This window comes from Bos javanicus, chromosome 6 (genome assembly GCF_032452875.1).
Source record: "Bos javanicus breed banteng chromosome 6, ARS-OSU_banteng_1.0, whole genome shotgun sequence".
NCBI lineage: Eukaryota > Metazoa > Chordata > Mammalia > Artiodactyla > Bovidae > Bos > Bos javanicus.
The window spans coordinates 13,563,871-13,591,001 of NC_083873.1; the positions used below are offsets into that span (position 1 = coordinate 13,563,871).

The 27,131-nt window shown below is 41.4% G+C and overlaps 1 protein-coding gene across 10 annotated transcripts in view; it reads right to left on the reverse strand.

Annotated features, from left to right (window-relative positions):
• The window catches only part of ALPK1 (alpha kinase 1), a 121,786-nt gene that overhangs the window by 76,351 nt on the left and 18,304 nt on the right, over positions 1-27,131 (reverse strand). The window contains exon 1 of one of the 10 annotated variants that reach the window (XM_061419373.1): positions 24,278-25,661. The exons of the other annotated variants lie outside the window; for them this stretch is intronic. The gene's annotated coding sequence lies outside the window, so the exon portion shown is untranslated. Of the gene's footprint in view, positions 1-24,277; positions 25,662-27,131 lie in introns of those variants that run through there. 10 annotated transcript variants of the gene reach the window in all.

Consider the following 27,131-nt stretch of genomic DNA (forward strand, 5'->3'; position numbering starts at 1 on the left):
GTCGGATAGGACTGAGCGACTTCGCTTTCATTTTTCACTTTCATGCATTGGAGAAGGAAATGGCAGCCCACTCCAGTGTTCTTGCCTGGAGAATCCCAGGGACGGGGGTGCCTGGTGGGCTACCGTCTATGGGGTTGCACAGAGTCGGACACGACTGAAGCGACTTAGCAGCAGCAGCAGCAGCAGTGGGCAGTTGCTCTGCAGCATAGGGAACTCAGCCTGGTGCCCTGTGAAAACCCAGAGGGGTGGGATGGGGTGGGAGGTGGGATGGAGCCTCAAGAGGGAGGGAACACATTGAAGTCTATGGCTGACTCATGTTGATGTCTGGCAGAAGCCAACACAACACTGTAAAGCAATTATTCTCCAATTTAAAAAAATGGATTAAAAAAAATAAATAAAAAGGCTCAGTTAAAAAACCAGGCCCACTCTGCTCTCTCTGAACCTGCAGAGAACCTGAAGGACCTCTCTTCATCAGGCTGACGTGGAAAATGAGTACCGTTTTAGAATCTCAGGATTCTGTGCTTTCTGTAAGAGTTCTGCTACTGAGTAAAATGCCACTCAGTCTCGGAACTAATGAGCTCAGTGTGTCAATCACCTGATCTGGGGGACAACTTGATTGTTTTTAAGCCACTGTACTCACTTTCTTTGGTAGTTCCTCAAGGGGAAGAACACTCATTTCCTCTTTTCTCTAATAAAGAGGATAGAGATCTGAGACTTGGTGTTAACTCCTTTGCTTTCAGCTAATGAAGGAATATTTGCCAGTATAGAGTTAACAGTGATACAGAAACAAGTTTTTAAAAAAATTAGTAAATCATAAAAAGACAAGTGAAACGCACTAGTTTTTTACACATTCTATTACTGGCAGAACAATTTTTTCTTTACTACTGTTTCCTTAATGCTTTGCTTTAATAACTAACTTTTAGAGTTGTAAATATAAAATAATACATACTGACTAGTATTTGCAAACTCCTGAGTGGTAGTTAAGCATTTACTGAGTATCCATTATATACTGTACTTCAAACTTTTGAAAGTTACCAAGAAACAGAATAAATATTTCCAATCCTCAAAGATAACCTCATTGGGGAAATAAAATGAGTGTCTAATTCAACTTACAAAAAATTCCAAAGCAACATTCTGACCCACAGGATGAGTTTACTTGAATTTAGACAAGTCAGAGAATTGACTCTATCTTTCCCACTATTATAGAAAAAAAGGTATTTCATAGTACATATTGACAAGAGGAAACAGAAGAATTGGGTTGACTATTTTATAAGATTACAGTGGGGAAGGTGGCAAGTAATATGGTGCCAATTTGAAGATAAAGTCAGAAGTTTAGTGATTTGTCCAAGTTCAAATGGCAACTCACTGGGATTATCTACCGGAATTAGACACAAGCTTTTAAACATTCAGTCCACTGGTTTTTCATGAGACCACTCTGTGTCCTGGATTTCGTGGGGAAGAAACCAGTAAACACACTGAAAAAAAATGTATTATTTAGGTAGATGGTGATACTGTGACAGAAATGTATAACCTGATTTGTTTTAAAAAGCAGACTTGATTCTTAAATTTTAAAGCACTGAAAACATAGCAGGTATGTTTTTTCTTGGGGAAAAAAAAATATCCTAATTTGACCTTATTCAAGCAGTGATATAATTCCGGGGGGACCAATGAAGAGAAAGGAAAGATCTGATGAAGTCTAAGTGGTGATTGCATTTATAGATTAATCCTGACAGGGAGGAAATACATCTCCTCCCAGGAGACCTCAATACAGCCAACTGAGAAGTGGGGTCATTATTTATGAGCACAGTGGATTTTTCTGATTACAGTAAGCATTTGAATTTCTTTAAGTGAAACATTTTTTTTAGCGGTAGTAAAGTTAAAAATTAAGCACTGTACTGTCTTTTTTTGTTTTGTTTTGTTATACTGGCTATAAATGCAGTCCTCTCTCATTCTTTTTACTGCTTAATATGGCAATTTGTCTGCCCTGATCAAAATGGGAAAATGCTATACATTTATTTAAAAAGCACTCACATACCAAAATCTGCAAGACCCCACACGGAGAAAGAATAGTCTGACTGAATGGTCAGCAAGATCTCCCCAGAGCGGTATCATTTTCGTCCATATTCTACAGTGGCCTTCACATATATTAACAGTTTCATTTGAAGCTAAGAAGTTTAGAAAACTTACCCAACTGAATCAATGAGGGTGGGGTAGGAGCAGGATAATGATTCAATTTTTATTTTTCAATCAGAAGATAAATTCTCATTCTAGGAAGATACTACCACATACCACAAAATATACCAACTACACATATCCCCAGTGAAAGTCATTATGAAAGAGTATTCATGAAACCACTGTGTCATGGAAGCAAAACAACTAATTTGGAACATGAGAGCCAAGTAATCAAACTTATTTTAAAAGGGAGGGGGGCAAAATATTAAGTCATATAATATTGTGATAATATTAAGTCACAATAAATGATATTAAGGAGTCTGTCTTAATCTTTAAGGTGAGATAATAGTATTGTGGTTACCTTAAATAGAAGTTCATATCTTTTAAGGAAACACTCGGAAATATTTACAGATAAAATTATATGAATCTGAGGTGTAGGGCATGGAAGTGCAGTTCTCTCATGGAAGTGGGGATGTAAATTAGGCAAGATTGGCCATAGGTCATAAATGTTGAGGCTGAGTCAAATTACATTAGACTTTGTATATTGCCCCCACCACTTCTGCACATATTTGAAATCTTTCTTTATAAAATTCTTTAAAGATTTTGTTTTGAGGACTGTAAAGCAAAAAGGAGGGCTTTCCAGGTGGCTCAGTGGTAAAGAATCCACTTGCCAATGCAGGAAACGCAGAAGCCCTGGGTTTGATCCCTCAGCTGGGAAGATCCCCTGGAGAAGGAAATGGCAATCGACTCCAGTATTCCTGCCTGGAAAATCCCATGGACAGAGGAGCCCGGTGAGCTACAGTCCATGGGGTTGCAAAAGTCAGATATGACTGAGCAACTGAGCACAGCACCCAGGCAAAAAGGATGGCTTTCATGAACTCTGAGAGGCAGCAAAAGACAATTCTGAAATTACTTTAATTCTGCCTAGTCCCAGCTTGAGATAGCCAGCAAAATTGGGCTTCAGTTCCCTAATGTGGAGTAAGGCTCCGTAAAGTGAGGCAATGGCTTTATCCAGCTCCATAATCAAGCCCAGACTGTGATCGTACATTTGGAGTGTCTGCCTAATGAGTTACCAGTGCCACACTGTATTTTTTATCACAGCTCTATTTCACCTATACACCCATCATATAAATTTGTAGAGCATGCTGTTGTATTTCTCTGTTAGTTTGTACTTTGAAATCACATCCCAGGTTTAATATTATCTTAAGCAAAATATAAACAAAAAGGCAAATGTAGTGCAAAAATAATCATACCAAATATTTCAAAGCTATTAGCACAGGTAAATGAATTCCGTCTATAAAAACACAAGAAGCTCATCCCCTATTAACACTGTCTTGGGGACGCAGAAGCTAAGCTACTATGAGTAAGTAGAGAGGCCGTGCCTGTTTTTGCCAAACTGAGTGACATGCTCCTATTCTACTTTTAAAGAATTAAAAAGTGAAGCAAAACAAAAATTCCAAACCATGGAAGAAAAAAATCTCCAACTTCATCTGCCTTCAAAAACTTTTTAAATGTGAAAAATTAGTCTGATTATTTGAATGTTTAGGTATTTGGACTAAGTTAACGGATATTCTAAATCCACAGTTTGCTGACCCCAGAAGGCAGAGTGGAGAGGGAATTTTTCATTGGTTGAATACTTTCTATACTTTTTGAACTATATACCTCAGACACAATCCCTTGTGAGGTAGGCTTTATTATTCCCACATTAGAGATAAGAAAATTGAGGGTCATGGAGGTTAAGTAATTTGTCTTAAGATCACATAAAGAATAAGGGGGCATATTCAAACTTTCAAGAAGATTTTGACCCCATGGGTGTTTTTAAAGCCATTTGCCTTCCAGCTTACTGACATAGTCCTAAATATTTCAGAGTGTATTAATACATAGAAAGATAGGATTAGCAGAAGCCCTTCTAGGTACTCTTTTTGGACTTCCTATAAAACAATTCTATAAATATATATGTGTGTATTACATATGTATGCTTCCATTTTACTAATGAATCAATTTCTACCCAGCCTGGTCCAGAGAAAGTTGATCAAATTTCACAATTTCCTCTAAATACACTAGAGAGAGCTGAAAAGCCAGAGACTAATTGAGATGGTCACTCCTACTATTTTCACATTGGAGAGACAATTGCTCACAACTGAATTCTCTCTAGGTTTCAACCAGCAGTAATTCAGGCCAGAACAGGCTCTCCCGTCACACTCTATATTCTCCAAGTTCGCGGGAGTTTTGTTTCGCAAAGATAATGAAAGACATGGGAGTGCCACTTGCTCGGATTTCTCTTCTTCTCTTTTACCTCTTATAAAAGAAGAAACTTTAAAGATTAGATTTTTTTCTTTTTCTAAAGCTGGGTATACCAACTGGCATCGGCTGTATTAAAATCAGGAGAAACCTCAATCAAAAAGCCCCTCTCGGAAGGCAGGCTTTCTTGTTAATATGCACCAACATGAAAGGCTTTCTTTTCATCCTATACAACTACAGTGTGTGTAAATTGCAGGGGGCTCATTGGCATAAATCTCGGCTGCGACCTCTGAGGTAAACTGGATTTACATTACTTTCTGACAAGAATTAAATGAAGGCCTTGTGGATATATGAACAGCCTTCTAGGCAGCAACAGATGGGCATGAATGTGCTCCCTAGGAAAACTATCAGTGACATCTGTGTCCTCCAAATTCTGGTGGTCTCAGCCAATTAACAGGGGGGAAGAAAAGGTGGGGGGTGGGGAGGCCATGACACAGCCCCCAGCCAAAACCGAGGCAGAGTGTTTGTGTTTGGAGATGGGATCAGGCTGGCCCTAAGCGGTGAGGTTAGCACTTTATTGTTAGCATTCAAATGGAGAATGTGGCTTACAAGCTATTTGTATACCACAGTGAGGATAATATGATTTTTCTCATTTGACCGGAGGAGATGGCCCTCTCTTGCAGCTGATATCATATTTCAGTGCAGTCTCTTTGAGACGGGTGTTTACTTTGGTCTCTTCGAGGCAGGCTGATGGTGTTGCTGTCTGCCAGCTAATGTGGTGCATTCACGTGTCACAAAGCAGGTGAACTCTAAGACAAAACAGAGATCTTTCTTCAAAACGTTCTTCTTCAAAATCTATTTCTTTCCTCCTCCAAAGGAGCTTTTACTGATTTCGCAAGGAAGTGAATAATCAAGGTCTTCTGGTTAAAAGAAAGTCAAAATAAATTACATCACAGAACTTTCAAGAAGTGGTGGAGGAGTCCTTGAAAAGACAGCAACATGAACCCTGAACCCTACTGTCTGAATTTATCAGATTTTGGCAGGCCAGTCCCCCTGTGTTTAACGTGCAGGCGGAAGGAAAACTGGATGAACCTAAGCAGAGAGTAAGAATCCCCTTGCACCCTCTTAGGGCCTTGGATAGCATGGAGCAAACAACCATGGGGAGGACTGGGGAGCTGGAGACAGCAGGGAGATGAGTACTACATGTACTTGTGCAGTACCAGGGGGAATCAGGCGATGACTGTTTGAGTATTCTAGATCCTGTGTCTTCCAGGCCCTAGGGCTAAGAACAGAGGCTTTGAACCCAAAGTACCCACGTCTGGCTCCACCACTTCCTGGATATGAGTCAATGGGCCAGTTACTGACCTTCTCTGAGCCTCAGTTTCCTCATCTGTAAAATCAAGCTAATAATCATATCTACCCCTTAATAAAGATAAAATAACCTCACACATGGAAAATGTTTCTGACATTGTTTGACAGCTATTTCTACCCTGACTTTACAGAGAGGAGTATTGAGGGCCCAAGGGTAGAATCCCAAACCTCTCAACTGATTTTTCAAAGTGAAAGGCATTATGTGCTACTAGTTTTTAGAAATTCAGGAAACTGATTTGCAAAGGAAAAAATTTGTATTGCTTTTAGGAACTTTATCATGCTTTAAAATTATACCTTTCCTTTAGTGTGTAAGATTTTGAAATTATGATTTGCTGAAATGAACTTACTATCAATAGCATCTAGATATCTCTGAAAATTATAAAATAGCCTGTCAAGAGGCTAATAAAATAGTATAGTTAGTCACCTCCCCCTAATTTAAGCCATTTAACTCCCTTTTCCTAGTTGTAGAAATGGAAGTGAGTGGCTTGTGCTACAGTCAATTGAGATGATTATATGTGAGGTTTTAGAGGACAATGGTTAATTGTGATAGTTTGGATATAAACTGTTTACTCCTTTGTCCATGGTGTTGTTTAAAACACAGTAATTCCATGTAACAATTGTTTAGAACAACCGCTAAAAAAGGCAAAAAGGGTAAGTGGACCTTCTGAACAAGAGAACCAGTGTCTAACCGTACAAGCTCATCTATTTTCACTTCTGGATTCTTAACCTCTTACTTTCTGCTGTGTATGATTTTTCTAATGATCCAATTATAAGAACTTGAGCAAGCTGAGCCTCAAGGATTGCTTCTAGAGAAAGCCAAATTATTGGTTCACAAAGAAGCACTTGCTCTTTCTTCTTTACTCATTTGCTGGCTTTCAAAACCCATGGACTCAGTGACGAGGATGAAGACAATTGTGGGCACAGTTTTTGCACAAATTGTGAGGTTTTCAAAATCTTTCCTAGGCTGCAATGCCAAACATAATCCTGTCTTACTCTGTTGGTATAATATCTTCATGTTCATCTATAGACAGCAGAGGAGCCTTTGTCTGCATAGAGATTCAGAAGAGAATTGACCCTAAACAAAAGCACCTGTTGTTTGGTTCTCGTAATAGCCTCAGAAGTGACCAGTTGGCTGCATTTTCCCCACACTCCTCCCTAGGCTTTTCCCAACACTACCATCTCACACATCATTACTGGACGTAAAAAGAGAATAATTGAGGAGAAGATCAATAAATTTAAAAGCTCTTTAAGGAAAGACATAATGAATTTGGTACAGCACATATTTTTAGATCAAAGATGCCTTTGAAGTGACAAAACCCTAATCCATAAACTACTGAAGCACTTCCTTTCTCTCCCAAACTGCTTGTTGTCAAATAAAATGGAAGTTAAGGAAATTATCTTTATCTGAAAATGGCCAAAAGAAGCCATCACCTAATGACAGCCTTGTCACAAATGACAATTGGGGAAATTGTCAGGAAGGCAAGGCCTAACAAGCAGAGAAGTGGGCTTGCTGTTTGCACTAATCTGGCCATGCAGCCCCCACACACAATCCCAGTCAGCTTGCTGTGTGAAACAGCTAAGGCTTTGTCAGTGGTGGCAAGGGCTGGAAAGAGTGCTCTTTCATGAATATGTATTACCATCCCTTGAAGCCTACAGAGACAAACCCTTCAAAACTGAGATATAAAACACACACACACTGCTGAACAACAAAAACCAAGAGAACCTAAGCTATTCGGTCGAGTGCAGTGAAATGCTAGTAACTAATGAAAGATCACGCATTGGAAATCGAGCCACAGTCACCCGGTTGCATGTGTGTGCAGGGTCTTTATTTCCTAGTAATTGAGATGAAATCTTTAGGGGGCTTTCAGTCTCTGGGAACCACATGTATGGATTCTGAGAGCTACACACAGTTTACATGGCTTGCAAATCACACACCTTATAATGAATTCACCTTCCCAATGCCAGATATATTCTGGAATTCTAAATATGTGAAAATAATTTTCATATTAACTGAGTATACATACAGTTTTAAGAAACCAATCAAATCTCACATTTGCTTTCAATGAAAGTAGTAAAAACACTATATGGAAAGTTATGATAAAGATACAGTTGTCCAATATTGAGCAGAAAGATTGTGCAGGCAAAAGGACCACAAGCAAGAAATTTTAAGGTGAAATGGGGAAAACACCCACTCCGCAAGCCTTCTGTAATCCTAAAATAGTGTTTAAAAAATAGAGTTAAAATGTTTTTTTAAAAATTCATATTATATGTATATCTTTTTCTACAAAGATAAATTATTTTATTTCTGGACAAAGATCTAGTAGGATGCTTTTGAATGACTAAACTTTGGTTTTTCTACTGACATAGCAACTTAGTTTAAATATAAATATATGTGAATAAATATTTAAATTCATTTATCTAGCAGCAGATGCATAGGCAGAAAGTATAAGGTTGTTTTCCTTTTCTCGTCCTTCTGATATGATAAAGTTTGGTTTCCCACTGTGCAAGAGACAAAGCTCAGTTTTGAAGGTTTTCGATATTATGCAATGTTTGCCATGGACATTTACATTTCATTAGCATATTCTACTCCACGTGAAATCCAGCGTTGAATGCTCCCAGCGCGCTAAAGCTAATCCTCTTTAAAGAGTTACAGGCTATATTACATGTGGCCACAGCAGCAGCCCTGCCATCGCCGCATCACTTTGAAGACGATGAACAGAGTTCTCTTGTGCGTCCGTCTGTATCCAGACTCATAAACCTCTGCTTTCTGTGCTGTGAAATCCTTCTGTTTTCATCAAGGAGAATTACGAGGAGGCTGAAATCCACGTTACCAGTCTGAAAGCTGGACTGTACTTGAAGAAGAGATATTATGCTGATTTCACTTTTTCCTAAGTGTCTATCCACAATCTTTTCAACTAAGATTAAAATGAACTATATTCAAGTGTTTCTGGTCCTTTGATTAGCTTCAAGTTCTAACCACGTCTTTCATCTGGGGAATCTGACCTTGGTTAATCAGAGGAAAGAGACTCAGTGATGCCACAGGTCTTTTTTTTTTTTTACCCTTATTTTTACGGGATAGCATTAAACATGTAGGTGCAGTAGTCTGTAGTAGCTCACTTTCCTATAGACAAAGATGCCTTAGCTGCTATTATTTATGCAGCAAATAGATAATCCAGTAATGCAATTTCAACAAAATATAACAGACTTTAGTTTGTTGTATTTTATTGAAATTGCAGAAAACGTAATTGCAGAAAATGTAAGTTTTTAGTTAAAAACAAAGAAAAGAAGTGAGTACATCCCTCTACTGAGGATACTCCCTTATTAATGCTTAGATTATACTGTAAATAAAATTGATCTTATTTGTTTTATTGTAATTAATTTGCAAAAATGGTTTTTAAGTTGTAATTTGGAAAATAATTATTTGGTAAAAATTGCTATTGAAGATGTCTAGTGTACTGCTTAATGTTATTTTATTTAGTGTTAGTTGCTCAGTCGTGTCCGACTCTTTTCGACCCCATGAACTTTGTAGCCCGTCAAGCCTCTGTCCATGGAATTTCTCCAGGCAAGAATACTGGAGTGGGTTGCTCCAGTTCCTTCTCCAGAGGATCTTCCCAACCCAGGGATGGAACAGGTTCTCCTGCACTGGAGGCAGATTCAACTTCTGAGCCACCAGCAAAGCCCAGTTTTACTTAAGGTGGAACTGATTACAGAATCAGAGTTTCCTGGGAGTAAAGGCGAAAAGGGACAGTATGATGAGGTTTAGATTTTTTTGATTTTCATGCCAAATGGAAATATTTCTTTTTATTAGACTACAAAAACCTAATCTTTATAAACCATCTAACACAAATCCTTCATTACTTGGTCCACATTCTTTACTGTTGCCTGAGTAGTTTTAGACAGATGAGTGCATCTCTTTTTGGCAATTTTCAAATAATTTTGAACATGTGTGCAAGTTAAATACATTTCACAATAGAGTTCCTTATTTAACTTGGCCATTTTCTTTACAAGCATATGCCAGATAGACTTTACAGAACAATGGACAGAATTCAGCATCTGGAGTTATTAATAAATGGGCCTAGATTTACTGTATACCAGCTACGTGGCAGGGACATTTCTTCCCTTCTGAGGTGACTGAGCTGTGAGGCAGGCAGCCAATTATTTCTCTCACTGTGGGCAACTTCAGCATTTCCATACACAAAAGAAAATTTTGCTATAAATTTTCAAGCTGCACACCTTTAATCCTGGCAATACATAAGTTCAGATTGAAGTTTCATTTGCACAACTTGGTAAATTTACTAAGAATTAAATTGTACTGTTAAAATGAGTAGATTTTATGGTATGTAAATTGTATCTCAATAAAGATTTTAAAGGGCTTTCCTGGTGGCTCAGATGGTAAAGAATCCTCCTGCAATGTGGGAGACCTGGCTTCCATCCTTGGGTTGGGAAGATCCCCTGGAGGAGGGCATGGCAACCTACTCCAGTATTCTTGCTTAGAGAATCCCCATGGACAGAGGAGCCTGGCGGGTTGCAGTCCATGGAGTCACAAAGAGTCAGACATGACTGAGCGACTAAGGACACTTAGTTAAAGGGAACTTAGTTAAAAGGAAGCTTTTAACTCCCCTTAGTTGAAGCCCCTTTAACTAAAATGTTAAAGGGGCTTCCCCAGTGGCTCAGCAGTAAAGAATCCACCTGCGATGCAGGAGACACAGGTTCAATCCCTGGGTTGGGAAGATCCCCTGGAGGAGGGCATGGCAACCCACTCCAGTATTCTTCCCTGGAAGAATTCCATGGACAGAGCAGCCTGTGGACTACAGTCCACAGGTCACAAAGAGTCAGACACGACAGAAGTGACTGAGCAGACATACAAAGATGTTAAAACTATATTTAGCAAAGTTTCATTCATTAAGTTATCATCATCTCTATTTACAAGAGGCAAATGAGACTCAAGGAAATTGCATCTCAAGGCAAAGAGACTCAAGGAAGTAACCTGCTTGTTGTTAGAGCTTTTTGTTTTACATGATAGAATTCATACCTTCAACTGTAATTTCTGTCTGCCTGTGCCTCACTGATTGAATTAACTGATTGAACTCCTACTGAATCTCCCTTGACCCACTCTATGAGTGAGTCTATGTGGGTACTTTCTTATCTATCTCCACTGTATTATGGTTACACAGATCTATATATGTGTTAAGATGATGAAATAAAGACCAAACTAAAGGTCAGTTTTACTGTATGTTAGGTTAAAAAAGAAATAAAAATAAAGCCAATTTATGCTGTTTTCCAAAAGAAGAAAGAAAGGAGAAAGGAAAAAAGAGAGGGAGGAAAAGAGGGAGGGAGAGAGAAAGGAAGGAAGGAAGGGAAAGGGAAAATATCAGCGAGTTTTAAGGTCTAACCTCTTGAAACGGAGGTACTTAATACCAGGAAGAGTCTGACCAAGTCATACCTCAAGGAATAGGTTTACAGTTCAGTTCAGTTCAGTTCAGTCGCTCAGTCGTGTCCGACTCTTTGCAACCCCATGAATTGCAGCACGCCAGGCCTCCCTGTCCATCACCAACTCCCGGAGTTCACCCAGACTCACGTCCATCAAGTTGGTGATGCCATCCAGACATCTCATCCTCTGTCGTCCCCTTCTCCTCCTGCCCTCAATCCCTCCCAGCATCAGAGTCTTTTCCAATGAGTCAACTCTTTGCATGAGGTAGCCAAAGTACTGGAGTTTCAGCTTTAGCATCATTCCTTCCAAAGAAATCCCAGGGCTGATCTCCTTCAGAATGGACTGGTTGGATCTCCTTGCAGTCCAAGGGACTCTCAAGTGTCTTCTCCAACATCACAGTTCAAAAGCATCAATTCTTCAGCACTAAGCCTTCTTCACAGTCCAACTCTCACATCCATACATGACCACAGGAAAAACCATAGCCTTGACTAGATGGACCTTTGTTGGCAAAGTAATGTCTCTGCTTTTGAATATGCTATCTAGGTTGGTCATAATTTTCCTTCCAAGGAGTAAGCGTCTTTTAATTTCATGGCTGCAGTCACCATCTGCAGTGATTTTGGAGCCCCAAAAATAAAGTCTGACACTGTTTCCACTGTTTCCCCATCTATTTCCCATGAAGTGATGGGATCGGATGCCATGATCTTAGTTTTCTGAATGTTGAGCTTTAAGCCAACTTTTTCACTCTCCACTTTCACTTTCATCAAGAGGCTTTTTAGTTCCTCTTCACTTTCTGCCATAAGGGTGGTGTCATCTGAATATCTGAGGTTATTGATATTTCTCCCGGCAATCTTGATTCCAGCTTGTGCTTCTTCCAGTCCAGTTTTTCTCATGATGTACTCTGCACACACCCCCACAAAAAATTATATGATTTTTTCTAACTTTTTCCCTATAGGAACCAGGGGAATGTGTGTGTAAATAAATTCTAAAATGATAAACTAAGATGGGAAAAAGGAACATAGCTCCCCTGGGTCAAAACAATTAACATGGGAACATTTACCAGAGACTTTAGATTCATTGTGCTATCCATGAGGTGGGGTTGGGTACCACAGTTTGGTCAAAAAGTGTAAAATACATAAGACACCTTGATAAGACACATATGTCACTGAGGATAAGAGATAAATTCCATGAGAGTTCAGAGATCTAATAACTCACTGATGTTGCTGGGAGTCCAGATGTCAGGGGGTGCACTTAGGGATCTCCTCCAAACTAAAAGATAGTTTACTGCACCTTGTATCTCATTCCATGAAGAAATCCCACACATTTCATGGGATTTTAGTATAAGACAGGAAAAATAATATTATATTTGTGTTGCTCCTTTCTGCTGCTGCTAAGTCGCTTCAGTCGTGTCTGACTCTGTGTGACCCCATAGACGGCAGCCCACCAGGCTCCCCCTTCCCTGGGATCTCCAGGCAAGAACACTGGAGTGGGTTGCCTTTTCCTTCTCCAATGCATGAAAGTGAAAAGTGAAAGTGAAGTCGCTCAGTCGTGTCCGACTCTTCGCAACCCCATGGACTGCAGCCCACCAGGCTCCTCCATGGGATTTTCCAGGCAAGTTGCTCTTTCCTACTTACTGAATAAACCATAAAGATTCTATATTTAAAGAGGGCCCAAAGCAAAGGGGTAGTCTTCAGTCAGTTCAGTTTAAAGAGTAAGCCGTTTTTACCAGCCATTAGACCTTGTGACCCAGGGAATCTAATGTGTACAATATTCTGTAGCAGATCACTGAGCTTACAGAATTCCCAAATAAAATAGTACAGCCCCTAGAACTGAGAGAAAAGCCATACCTCTTAGACAAATAACTATTTTCATCAAGAAACAGCTGCTGTGTTGTTTTTTTTTTCCTGCTGTATCCTGATAAAGACTGAATATCTGGTCATGGAGAATGAACTGATAGTGAGACTTGTGCTTTCTCTTCCAAATTAGATGTTATTTGATGGACCTCTTGTTAAATGCTTCCCTGGTGGCCCATCAGAACAAGACCCAGTTTCCCCCTCAGTCTCTCCCATCAGGAAGCTTCCATAAGCCTCTTATCCTTCTCTATCAGAGGGCAGACAGACTGAAAACCACAATCACAGAAAACTAACCAATCTGATCACATGACCACAGCCTTGTCTAACTCAATGAAACTATGAGTCATGCTGTGTAGGGGTCACCCAAGATGGACAGGTCATGGTGGAGAGGTCTGGCAGAATGTGGTCCACTGGAGAAGGGAATGGCAAACCACTTCAGTATTCTTGCCTTGAGAACCCTATGAGCAGTATGAAAAGGCAAAAAGATAGGACACTGAAAGATGTACTCTCCAGGTCAGCAGGTGCCCAATATGCTACTGGAGATCAGTGGAGAAATAACTCCAGAAAGAATGAAGGGATGGAGCCAAAGTGAAAACAACAGCCAGTTGTGGATGTGACTGGTGATGGAAGCAAGGTCTGATGCTGTAAAGAGCAATATTGCATAGGAGGCTGGAATGTTAGGTCCATGAATTAATGCAAATTGGAAGTGGTCAAACAGAAGCTGGCAAGAGTGAACACTGACATTTTAGGAATCAGCAAACTAAAATGCACGGGAATGGATGAACTTAATTCAGATGACCGTTATAACTACTGCCATGGGCAAGAATCCCTTAGAAGATATGGAGTAGCCCTCATAGTCAACAAGAGTCCAAAATGCAGTACTTGGATGCAATCTCAAAAACGACAGAATGATCTCTGTTCATTTCTAAGGCAAACCATTCAATGTCACAGTAATCCAAGTCTATGCCCTGACCAGTAATGCTGAAAAAGCTGAAGTTGAATGGTTCTATGATGAACTACAACACCTGCTAGAACTAAAACCAAAAAAGAAGATGTCCTTTTCATCACGGGGGACTGGAATTCAAAAGTAGGAGGTCAAGAGATACCTGGGGTAACAGGCAAGTTTGGCCTTGGAGTATAAAATGAAGCAGGGCAAAGGCTAACAGAGTTTCGCCAAGAGTACGCACTGATTGTAGTAAACACCCTATTCCAATAACACAATAGATGATTCTACACATGGACATCACCAGATGGTCAACACTGAAATAAGATTGATTATATTCTTTGCAGCTGACATTGGAGAAGCTCTATACAGTCAGCAAAAACAAGACCAGGAACGGACTGTGGCTCAGATCATGAACTTCTTATTGCAAAATTCAGACTTTAATTGAAGAAAGTAGGGAAAAACACTAGACTATTCAGGTATGACCTAAATCAAATCCTTTATGATTATACAGTGGAAATGACAAATAGATTCAAGGGATTAGATCTGATAAACAGAATACCTGAAGAACTATGGATGGAGGTTTGTGTCATCATATAGGAGGCAGTGATCAAGACCATCCCAAGAAAAAGAAATTCAAAAAGGCAAAATGGTTGTCTAAGGCCTTACAAATAGCTGATAAAAGAAGAGAAGTGAAAGGCAAAGGAGAAAAGGAAAGATACACCCATCTGAACGCAGAGTTCCAAAGAACAGCAAGGAGACATAAGAAAGCCTTCCTCAGTGATCAATGCAAAGAAATAGAGGAAAACAACAGAATGGGAAAGACTAGAGATCTCTTCAAGAAAATTCGAGATACCAAGGGAACATTTCATGCAAAGATGGGCTTAATAAAGGACAGAAATGGTATGGACCTACAGAAGCAGAAGATATTAAGAAAAGGTGGCAAGAATACATGGAAGAACTATACAAAAATGATCTTCATGACCCAGATAACCACGATGGTGTGATCACTCACCTAGAGCCAGACATCCTGGACTGTGAAGTCAAGTGGGCCTTAGAAAGCATCACTATGAACGAAGCTAGTGGAGGTGATGGAATTCCAGTTGAGCTATTTCAAATCCTGAAAGATGATGCTGTGAAAGTGCTGCACTCAATATGCCAGCAAATTTGGAAAACTCAGCAGTGGCCACAGGACTGGAAAAGGTCAGTTTTCATTCTAATTCCAAAGAAATGCAATGTCAAAGAATGTTCAAACTACCACACAATTGCACTTATCTCACACGCTAGTAAAGTCATGCTCAAAATTCTCCAAGCAAGGCTTCAACAATACATGAACCATGAACTTCCAGATCTTCAAGTTGGATTTAGAAAAGGCAGAGGAACCAGAGATCAAATTGCCATCATCCGCTGGATCATCGAAAAAGCAAGAGGGTTCCAGAAAAACATCTACTTCTGCTTTATTGACTATGCCAAAGCCTTTGACTGTGTAGATCACAACAAACTGTGGAATATTCTTCAAGAGATGGGACTACCAGACTGCCTTACCTGCCTCTTGAGAAACCTGTATGCAGGTCAGGAAGCAACAGTGAGAACTGGACATGGAACAACAGACTGGTTCCAAATAGGAAAAGGAGTACGTCAAGGCTGTATATTGTCACCCTGCTTATTTAACTTATATGCAGAGTACATCATGAGAAACACTGGGCTGGATGAAGCACAAACTGGAATCAAGATTGCCGGGAGAAATATCAATAACCTCAAATGTGCATATGACACCATCCTTATGGCAGAAAGTGAAGAGGAAGCCTCTTGATGAAAGTGAGAGAGGAGAGTGAAAAAGCTGGCTTAAAACTCAACATTCAAAAAACTAAGATCATGGCATCTGGTCCCATCAATTTATGGCAAATAGATGGGGAAACAATGACAGTGACAGGTTTTATATTCTTGGGCTCCAAAATCACTGCAGACGGTGAGTGCAGCCATGAAATTAAAAGATGCTTGCTCCTTGGAAGCAAAGCTATGACCAAAAGAGAGATATTACTCTGCTAATAAAGGTCCATCTAGCTAAGGTTTTTCCACTAGTCGTGCATGGATGTGAGAATTGGACTATAACGGAAGCTGAGCACTGAAGAATTGATGCTTTTGAGCTGTGGTGTTGGAGAAGACTCTTGACAGTCCCTTGGACTGCAAGATCAAACCAATCAATCCTAAAGGAAATCAGTCCTGAATATTCATTGGAAGGACTGATGCTGAAGCCGAAACTCCAATAGTTTGGCCTCCTGATGCGAAGAACTGGCTCATTGGAAAAGACCCTGATGCTGGGAAAGATTGAAGGTGGGAGGAGAAGGGGACGGCAGAGGATGAGATGGTTGGATGGCATCACTGACTCAAGGGACATTAGTTTGACAAAACTCTGGGAGTTGGTGATGGACAGGGAGGCCTGGTGTGCTGTAGTCCATGGGGTTGCAAAGAGATGGACACTACTGAGTGACTGAACTAAGGTCTCTGACTTGTTAAATTTGGAGGGGCAGAGCAGCTCTTCATCATCAAGATGAAACAGCACATACAAGATCACACTCAATCAAGTTCTAGATGCACAAGAAGCTTTCATGAGCAAATGGCTCCAAGTCTTGTGACACCTAGTCTTGCTGCAAGGTCCACCTCTACTTGGACCCACACATATGGACAGGGAAGAAATGGCTCAAGACTGATTTACAAATGGTTATGGAGAAGGAAATGGCAATCTACTCCATTGTTCTTGCCTGGAGAATCCCAGGGACGGGGAAGCCTGGAGAAGTGACTTAGCAGCAGCAGCATGCACAATATACAGGCAGAGCCATAAAAAAGTTCATGCTGCATTAGAGTTCTTCACACTGTCACGATGAAGGACAAGTAGGAAGATAAATCTTCACAATAAGCAGAACTTTAAGAAGTACATCTATTTGTACATTTTACCTAGAGAGAAAGATCACCATAGTGAAGGTATATACATAGATTCTAAAGGTTTCCTTTGATGATGAGCAAGTAGGAAGGAAAAAGATTGGATTGACAGGAGGTTTAGGGTAGAGGTACATGTATGGACCTCTTAAAATAGGTTCACGGGTGTGAGAATATTGTGCCCCATGTGAATGGTCAGCAAAGGGCTCTCACTACGGAGGAGACTCAATAACCAAATGGGCAGGATGATCAGGACTGCAAATGTCAGCTGTCCTCTTCCCCAAGAATCACTATTTCTCTGTAGGTTCAAAAGCAAAGACGGAGGTTATCCAAGGGCTCTACCACGACAACTTCTTACCAAGGCAGATCTGGCTACTACCGCCATAAATGAACGCTTTAAATGCCAGCAGTAGAAACCCATGCTGGGCCCTCCATACAGCTCCCAGTGTGGTGAATGGGGTGGAGTGATTATATTGAGCCACTTTCATTGTGGACTTGGTAGCAATTTTTCTCACTAAAATGGATCTATGTTCTGCATATAGATTTAACCCCCCTGCTATGTTCTATTAGCAAAACTTTCTGTGGACTTACCGAAAGTTAATTTCACCCACAGTAATGCATGCAGCACTGCTTCTGGTCAAGAATGCTATAGGATTCCCACAGAATTCATTGGTTTTACCATAAACCAGGAGCAGCTGGCCTTGCAGAGCAGTGCGATAGTCTGTTGAAGGCTTGGTTACAGAGCCAGCTGGAGGACACCTTACAAAGTGGGGGTACTAGCCTAGAGAAAATGCTGTACGCTCCAAATCAATAACCAATATATGGCATGTTTCATCAAGGACAGATCAGATGGGATCATCATTGTTGTTGTTCAGTCGTGTCTGACTCTCTGCAATCCCATGGACTGCAGCATGCTAGGCTTTGCTGTCCTTCACCATCTCCCGGAGTTTGGTCAAACTCATGTCCATTGAGTCAGTGATGCCATCCAACCATCTCATCCTCTATCGTCCTCTTCTCCTCCCTCCTTCAATCTTTCCCAGCATCAAGGTCTTCTCCAATGAGTCAGCTCTCCACATCAGGTGGCCAAAATATTGGAGTTTCAGCTGTAGCATCAGTCCTTCCAATGAATATTCAGGACTGATTTCTTTTAGGATTAACTGGTTTGATCTCCTTGCAGTGCAAGGGACTGTCAAGAGTCTTTTCCAACACCACAGTTCAAAAGCGTCAATTCTTCCATGCTCCGCTTTCTCTATGGGAAGGAGCAGGCCTCTCACACTACCCTTCCCCCTCCTTACTGAGAGTACATTCAGTTTCAGTTCAGTCACTCAGTCGTGTCTGACTCTTTGCGACCCCATGAATTGCAGCACTCCAGGCCTCCCTGTCCATCACCAACTCTCCGAGTTCACTCAAACTCACGTCCATTGAGTCAGTGATGCCATCCAGCCATCTCATCCTCTGTCGTCCCCTTCTCCTCCTGCCCCCAATCCCTCCCAGCATCAGAGTCTTTTCCAATGAGTCAACTCTTTGCATGAGGTGGCCAAAGTACTGGAGTTTCAGCTTTAGCATCAGTCCTTCCAAAGAACACCCAAGGACTGATCTCTTTTAGAATGGACTGGTTGGATCTCCTTGCAGTCTAAGGGACTCTCAGGAGTCTTCTCCAACACCACAGTTCAAAAGCATCAATTCTTCGGTGCTCAGCTTTCTTCACAGTCCAACTCTCACATCCATACATGACCACTGGAAAAACCATAGCCTTGACTAGACGGATCTTTATTGGCAAAGTACATTAAGAAAGTTATAATTGTAATCTCATAATCAGTTGCTATGGGGGCTGTGGTCAATATTTATATTTTCTTGCTTGCATGGCAGTGTATATGTTCATGCAGTAACCTATTTCTTGCCCTGCTCTCCTTTTCACGTGTTATATAGGCTGTATTGGTGGTGGTTATCTTTACAGCTTAGTACATGAATAACATGTATGTAGCTTTTACAAAATCTATCAAATGTCCTCTTATTTATCTTATTTAAGAGTGTATGCAATAAACTCTTTGTAAAATTAATTTCTAAGGATGAATCTGCATTTCCAGATGAATTTACACACTTTGCTGACTGATGAAAACCATACTATATAGCATGTTTCTCCTTTAAGCTGGTTGTCTGGAAACAGAGCTTTTTATAAGCACCATTATAATGATCCATTCATTCAGGTTTCCAGACATTGCTTCCTTCCTTTCTTCTGAATGGTTTCTGATTAGTGCTTTTCATTTTATCTTTTCCTGCACTGGTTTCTACCCATTTTTTCCACTTCAGTTTCTGTTTATAAATGAATGCTCCATTAGTGAAGCCGTTCATGACTTCCCTTAGCAGCAGCTCAGCCTTAGAATGGCCTGTTCATTCCGCCAGTGTTTCCTCAGTGCTTATCACACGCAGACACAACAGTCCTACTCCCATCACCGTACACAGTCCCCATGTCCTCGACTATCCCTGCTATTTTATGTTAGATGGTCACTGTCAGTTCCATGGGCAGCACTGGGGTGATGTGTGGCTCCTCGTAGCTGGACTGTCTCTCTCAGTCCGTTTCTCACTGTTCGTCACTCGCAACCTCTAGGGTCTGTGTTTCACCAGTGGGCGCCTTTATACCCAAATCCACTCTTTCGTAAGACTTTACAATTTCTGGATTTCAAATTACTTCTCTTTTTACCATAGCTTAGCTTAACTGAAACCTTTTAGAAGCTACCTGAACACCAGAACTACCTCATCCCGAGAGCTAGTGACTTTCTTCCTTTTGAAATGCATGAAGATGCTGTGATCGTAGAGTGAAGATCCTGTGATCGTATAGTGGTTAGGCCTCTGTGTAGTAAAATGAATGAAGAAATGAAATACATAAAATTAGGACACAAACACTGAGCTCTCTGGAGAGGTGTGTTCTCCGCTGGCAACAGTTAACAGGATGTTAGTCAATCTCTTGAGAGTTACTAACAATCTCTTGGTTAGTATAAATAAATGGATTAGGCTGTACACAGTCTGCTGCTCTTTTCTCTTCTTCTATTCTTTAGGAATAATATTTGTCTGCTGCTGCTGCTGCTGCTAAGTCACTTCAGTCGTGTCCGACTCTGTGCGACCCCATAGACGGCAGCCCACCAGGCTCCCCCGTCCCTGGGATTCTCCAGGCAAGAACACTGGAGTGGGTTGCCATTTCCTTCTCCAATGCATGAAAGTGAAAAGTGAAAGTGAAGTCGCTCAGTCGTGTCTGACTCTTAGCGACCCCATGTACTGCAGCCTACCAGGCTCCTCCGTCCATGGGATTTTCCAGGCAAGAGTACTGGAGTGGGGTGCCATTGCCTTCCCTGAATATTTGTCTGACAATGGTACAATTCCTCATGGGTAGGTTGCCTATCTTCCTCCTTTTTTTTTTTTTTTTTGCTCTAAATTGACATTTCCACCTTTCTGCATGCTTATCCTACCCAAGCACATATATTCTTTAATTCTTTCAACATTTCTGCAAGTACCTACTGTGTGCCAAACACAAACTGTTTAAGGATAAAGAGATGAATATGATGCTGTTTCTGGACTCTGGAAGTCCACAGTTGTGGGGAGGCCAGTGTGCAGACAATAATGTCAGCCTCATAATAAATGACAGGGCAGAGGCACCTTAGAAGTCTGAAGATGTCCCTCCACCTGACCAACAAGCTGAGCGACCCTTTAGGGACAGTGACCCTGTTTTATAAGGCAGCACGTGGTCATCAGTCCATCATGCTGGGGGAGTTGCTGAGCTTTTTTCACAACTGAAAGAACCAGCAGAACATCTCAGGCCACTGTAGGAGCAGGCAGTTTTGGAAAGTCACACTAATTTCCCTATAAACTCAAGTGTTATAGGTAGTTAAGACCTGGGATAGTAAAATCTGTACTCCAAAATAGAATTTTAAGGGAGAAAACCCCACATGTACCCAGTAGGCAGGGCACATACATTGTACAAAGTACTACAGAGCTCCCTTAGTAGCCCTGAATGCCCCGTATGGTGCTCTAGAAATCCTCGGCCAGTGAAATGATATCGATAAAGAATGGTAATTGGTCCCTAAAGAATTGCCTTGAGAAGGGTAACAGAGCAAATACACCACAGCAGCAGTAATCGAGCAAGGGAGGATATAATTATTTATAATATTCAGATCAAAAGATGTGGCTATTTTGGACATGCACAATGGGTTCAGATACAGAGTGAAGGTAATGTTTCTATATCACTCAAGAGATTTACAAGGAATCTATTTATGTTCCCTACTTGACAGTCCTTTTCCTTGTATTGCTAACTAGCAACCAGCATGACTACTCAACCAAAACATTTCTACCAGCAAATGCAGTCTTGTCTCTCAGTAGCACTCATGACTGAGGGTGGCCTCACTCTGACATTCAGGCTGATGGTCCCCTTGGGAGAAAGAACCCAGTGTGTCGGCAAAGGATGCTTTTGGCTCGGTGTGGGTTGTGCAACTTTTTAATAATGTATCCGCTTTTCTTAGTCCTCCCTTTAACAAAACAAAACCCACTGCTTTCCTTTCTATGTAGTCATTGCTTGATATTCACCCTATCCAAGTTCGCCATCTACAGGTCATATGGTTTACAATTGCTTTTAAGGTCTTGAGAAGATCACATGTGAGAATTCACATGTGCCTCCTTTTGGGGGAGTTTACTCTGCTTCTGCTGCTATTTTGGCCACCTGATGCGAAGAACTGGCTCATTTGAAAAGACCCTGATTCTGGGAAAGATTAAAGGCGGGAGGAGAAGGGAACGACAGAGGATGAGATGGTTGGATGGCATCACCGATTCAATGGACATGGGTTTGGGTAAACTCTGGGAGTTGGTGATGGACAGGGAGGCCTGGCGTGCTGCAGTCCATGGGGTCACAAAGAGTCGGACACAACTGAGCGAGTGAACTGAACTAAACTGAACTCTGCTGTTGACTGACACCACAGCCGATGGCTATCTATTGCATAACTACTGTGAAGAGACCTGAGCGCTGAAGAATTGATGCTTTTGAAGTGTGGTGTTGGAGAAGACTCTTGAGAGTCCCTTGGACTGCAAGGAGATCCAACCAGTCCATCCTAAAGGAGATCAGTCCTGGGTGTTCTTTGGAAGGACTGATGCTAAAGCTGAAACTCCAATACTTTGGCCACCTCATGCAAAGAGTTGACTCATTGGAAAAGACTCTGATGCTGGGAGGGATTGGGGGCAGGAGAAGGGGACGACAGAGGATGAGATGGCTGGATGGCATCACCAACTCGATGGACGTGAGTTTGAGTGGACTCCGGGAGTTGGTGATGGACAGGGAGGCCTGGCGTGCTGCGATTCATGGGGTTGCAAAGAGTCGGACACGACTGAGCGACTGAACTGACTGACTGACTGACACTCTTGTTAGATGTTTCCTGGACTCTTCTTTTAGATTTGTCTACATGCAGGGATTTATTTGGAAAAGATAACAGTAAAGAAGAGCTATGAAATACATGTTTTAGTATGTTTAAGTTTCTAAACTTAAGCTTCTCGGATGGCACTAGTGGTAAAAAATCTGCCTGCCAATGCAGGAGACACAAGAGAAGCGGGTTCACTCCTGTGTAGAGCCCCTGGGGTAGGAAATGGCAATCCACTCCGTAATCTTGCCTGAAAAATCCCATGGACAGAGGAGCCTGGCAGGCTACAGCCCATGGGGTCGCAAAGAGTTGGACATGATTGAGCACGTGCTTACACATACACAAACTCAAAAAAAATGTAACCTCCCTTCCAGTTAACAGGAAAATAACACACTTTTCATTGATCCTTGTATTACAAAGCACTAATTATCCTAACCACCCTTACCACTTACTGAGCACTTGGTTGGTACTGTTGGCCTAGGAACTTACAGACATTATCTAATCTAATACTTAAAGCATGTTTATAAGTATTTTTTATCTGCACTTTGTAGATGAGAAATCTGCAGCTCTAAGGGGTTAAGCAGCTTAGTCAAGGACACAGAGCTAGTTAGTAAGTTGGAGAGTTGGTTTTTGACATTGGTCTCACATCAAAACTATGTTCTTGAAAAATACACCATGCTGCTTCCAGTATCTCATTTTTCCTTGTTTCAAGCCTATGATGGTTGCCAATGAATTTTTCAACTACTCTTCTGCCTCTCAGGTTTATATGTGTCCTCCCAAGGCAGGGAGCAGGAAAGAACAACCTTTTTCTACAGTGTGCTATACAACAGCCAAGAGTATAACCAGAAACTGTAAAGAAGTCTCTGTATCACCAAGTCAGTCCAGTAGCATTCCAGAGTTCAGGGTAAAGCTGTGACTCACTGTTCTTCTTCCTCTACCTGGAGTTTAGGTTGGCAAGAGTGTCCTGATCATATCTGACACTCTCCATTGACTTTAAATAAAGTCACGTTCACTCAACAATGCCTAAAGTCTGACCCTGTCTCCAAAAGGATCCTCAGTTTGCAGTTTCTATCATGTTTTTCTTCAGAGGTTGCCTTTTACGCAGATCAAGAAGCTTTATTTTGGGAGGTATTTTCTTTATTCTCAGTTGAATTTGAGTTTCTATTCATCCCCAAAAGGTGAGGTTCACTTGGACCAAGTGGAAACATGCCCACTGAAGTGGGAGATTCTTAGGTTTAATTTAGCTGCAAAGGAACAGAACACACCCAAACTAACTTTAGCATAAAGGAAAAATTATTGGATGGACACAGGGATATCTCATGGACATGGGTCAGAAAATGAAGGTTGTCTTCATGTGGGGTTGGAATCAGGAAATGGAAGGCTGTAGGAGGCAAAAGTAGTCTCTCTCTGTCTCTCTCACACACACACACCCCACAGTCTGCTTTATTCATTCACACTAAGACTTACTGAAAGCCTGCTATTTCCCGCACCATGCTAGGTGCAAAGACCACAGAGGTGAACGGAATAGATAAGAATCTGATTTATTTCTCTCTGTAAACCATCCTTATCTGATCCACTGACCCTGGCTTTACCTGCCCTCCTGATTCATCCGCTTAATAGAAAATGACCCAGTCTCAGCATCCTTAGTTCAAAGACAAAGTCTTAGTGCAACACACAGCTCATTACCTGTGGGCATCATCTGTCCACCCACGGTCCAATCGGTTAAAACAGCAATGACTCTAATGGTGGTGGGGGTTGTCAGGGAAGAATAACAGAGCAAACTGTGTGAAAATGGGATGTTGGTAAAGAGCATATGGCTGGTAAAGAAATGATGATCATCTCTACTGCAAAGATTTTCAAACATAGAAGGGTGATGAAAGTTTCCATAAACTCGAGGGGAGGAAAGGAAAGCAACTCAGGAAGGCTGAAAACTCACCATGAGGTGTGGTAGGGTCTCCAGGCATATGGCCTATGTTGGAAACCAGTTTGAGTTGGAGTGGAAGGCTCCAAGTGAAGAATGAGTTACTCAAAAGCCCTGTAACTCTGCCTCGGGGGAGCCTGGGTGACTTTCCTTGCAAGGGGAGGGAAAGGGAGCAAGGGAATTAGAGCTCGTAAAAAACAAGGCCTTCCTTGAAAAGTCTGAACAACTTGTGGCAGCCTAGAAGTTCAAGTAACCTAGGGTGGCTGAAACATTTGTGAACCTTGGAGGCAGTCGATCTCCAATTTTAAGAGCGACAGTGACACTGCTTGTAGAGATTGGAAAGCATCCTGAAAAACGGGGAGTGGAGAGGCCGAAAGTCGAAATAGGCAATAACAAAATTTTTGTGACTGTTGCCTAAGCTTTTTAGTCACTAGGGCTAATATGATCTTGGGAAACAGGAGTTACGATCATCAATGTAAAAAGTAACTCCCCTCTCAAGTCTGGGCTGCCACCTTGCATGTCTCGAGTCAGTTCAGTTCAGTTCAGTCGCTCAGTCGTGTCTGACTCTTTGCGACCCCATGGACTGCAGCACTCGAGGCTTCCCTGTCCATCACCAACTCCCGGAGCTTGCTCAAACTCATGTCCATCAAGTCGGTGATGCCATCCAACCATCTCATCCTCCGTTGTCCCTTTCTCCCGTCTCAAGTACCTCACCTCTATACACTGATAAGATATTTAAAGAGAATCTTGAGAAGAAAAGATATTTCATTTGCTCAACTGCACATATCCAAGGAAGTATTTAATGCTAATCCAATTTACTAGCATACTCTAATTTACAGTTCAATTTACCATTTTGAGAGAGTAAAAGTCATACCTGATAAAAATCCTCTGATGAGTATAAAGTTCTTAAAACTTTCAAAGAAACTCAGTATGTGGCAAAAGGCTGCAGATATAAAGAACTACAGTTACTATACTACTGACTTAGCAAGTTACAGACATTGCCTTAGGTTATTTGGATTTAGTTGGTGGTTATTTTATATATGAGTCCTAGATTCACTTCTCATGAGGTAAAGTGTTTAGAAATTTTATTTGTTATAAAACCGGGTAGACTACTAAATCTTATTCTCATTAATCCTCTGATTTTTTTTTTCTTCTTCTCAGATCAGATCAGATCAGATCAGTCGCTCAGTCGTGTCCGACTCTTTGTGACCCCATGAATCACAGCACGCCAGGCCTCCCTGTCTATCACCAACTCCCGGAGTTCACTCAGACTCACGTCCATCGAGTCAGTGATGCCATCCAGACATCTCATCCTCTGTTGTCCCCTTCTCCTCTTGCCCCCAATCCCTCCCAGCATCAGAGTCTTTTCCAATGAGTCAACTCTTCTCATGAGGTGGCCAAAGTACTGGAGTTTCAGCTTTAGCATCATTCCTTCCAAAGAAATCCCAGGGCTGATCTCCTTCAGAATGGACTGGTTGGATCTCCTTGCAGTCCAAGGGACTCTCAAGAGTCTTCTCAAACACCACAGTTCAAAAGCATCAATTCTTCGGCGCTCAGCTTTCTTTACAGTCCAACTCTCACATCCATACATAACCACAGGAAAAACCATAGCCTTGACTAGACGAACCTTTGTTGGCAAAGTAATGTCTCTGCTTTTGAATATGCTATCTAGGTTGGTCATAAGTTTCCTTCCAAGGAGTAAGCGTCTTTTAATTTCATGGCTGCAGTCACCATCTGTAGTGATTTTGGAGCCCAGAAAAATAAAGTTGTCCGACTCTTTTAGACCCCATGGACTGTAGCCCCCTAGGCTCCTCTGTCTGTAGGATTCTCCAGGCAAGAATACTGTAACGGGTTGCCAATTCCTTTTCCAGGGTCCTTCCCAATCCAGGATTGAACCCGGGTCTCCTGCATTGCAGGCAGACTCTGGGTATGTTATGAATGCCTGACCAATCTCTCCTTTCTGGGCTATCTATCAGGTTGTACTTACAGCAACTGTGAGGAATGAGGTAATGTCTCCCTCTGGGCCAAAGAGGATTCCTCAAATTCAGTGTTACTTGGCTGCAACACAAACCCACCAACATCCACCTGGACTGCTCAGTATCACTCCCTCGACCTAGGAAGACATGAGGAACTGATGTCAATATGATGGTCATGCTACTTGCCGGCTCTGAGTAGTGAAGTCCTTTGTCCTTGACCCAAGAGTCTCACGTCTTCAGTCAGCATCCGTGGAGAAGTAGCAGGCTAACGTACTAACTCTAAGGAAAGTAAAATAAAAGCCCAGACCCTGAGACTTCATCTTGATTTCCAAGAATTTCATCGCCCTTAAACAAGCCTCTCACAGAGTAGAATTGCCAAAAAATCTGTTAACTAAAGTAGGATAAAGGCAAAAATGTCAACTTTATTCAATATATTTGTTTAAATTTGTAGCCTGCATATTACAAACTGTGCTCTTCAAAAGAAACAATTCTTAAAAATTAAGATCTGTGGTACTTTTCTTCCAGCAATACAAACTAACCAAAATGTTCGGGGTTTCTGCTATGTGTTGTGGTTTGCAGTAGAGATATAAAGGTGAATAAGACACAGTCCCATACTTTTAGGGCTCCAGCTTTGATAGAGACAGCAAGCACAAAGGTGTATCTCAAATACAAGACTGAGTATGGTCAGATACAGCTGAACTCTAAGCAAAGAGTGGGTGAAGAATAGGGAAGAGGAGATCTAGTTCAGTTATTATTTATTCAGAAGGTAAAACAAGAGTCAAACATTGAAGGATGGCAACTCTAACAAGTGGGAAAATGGGGGAGAGGCAGGGTGTAGGAAACAAGGGAAATGGTGTGAGGAGATGCACTGCAGACAGATGGTGTGGGATAGG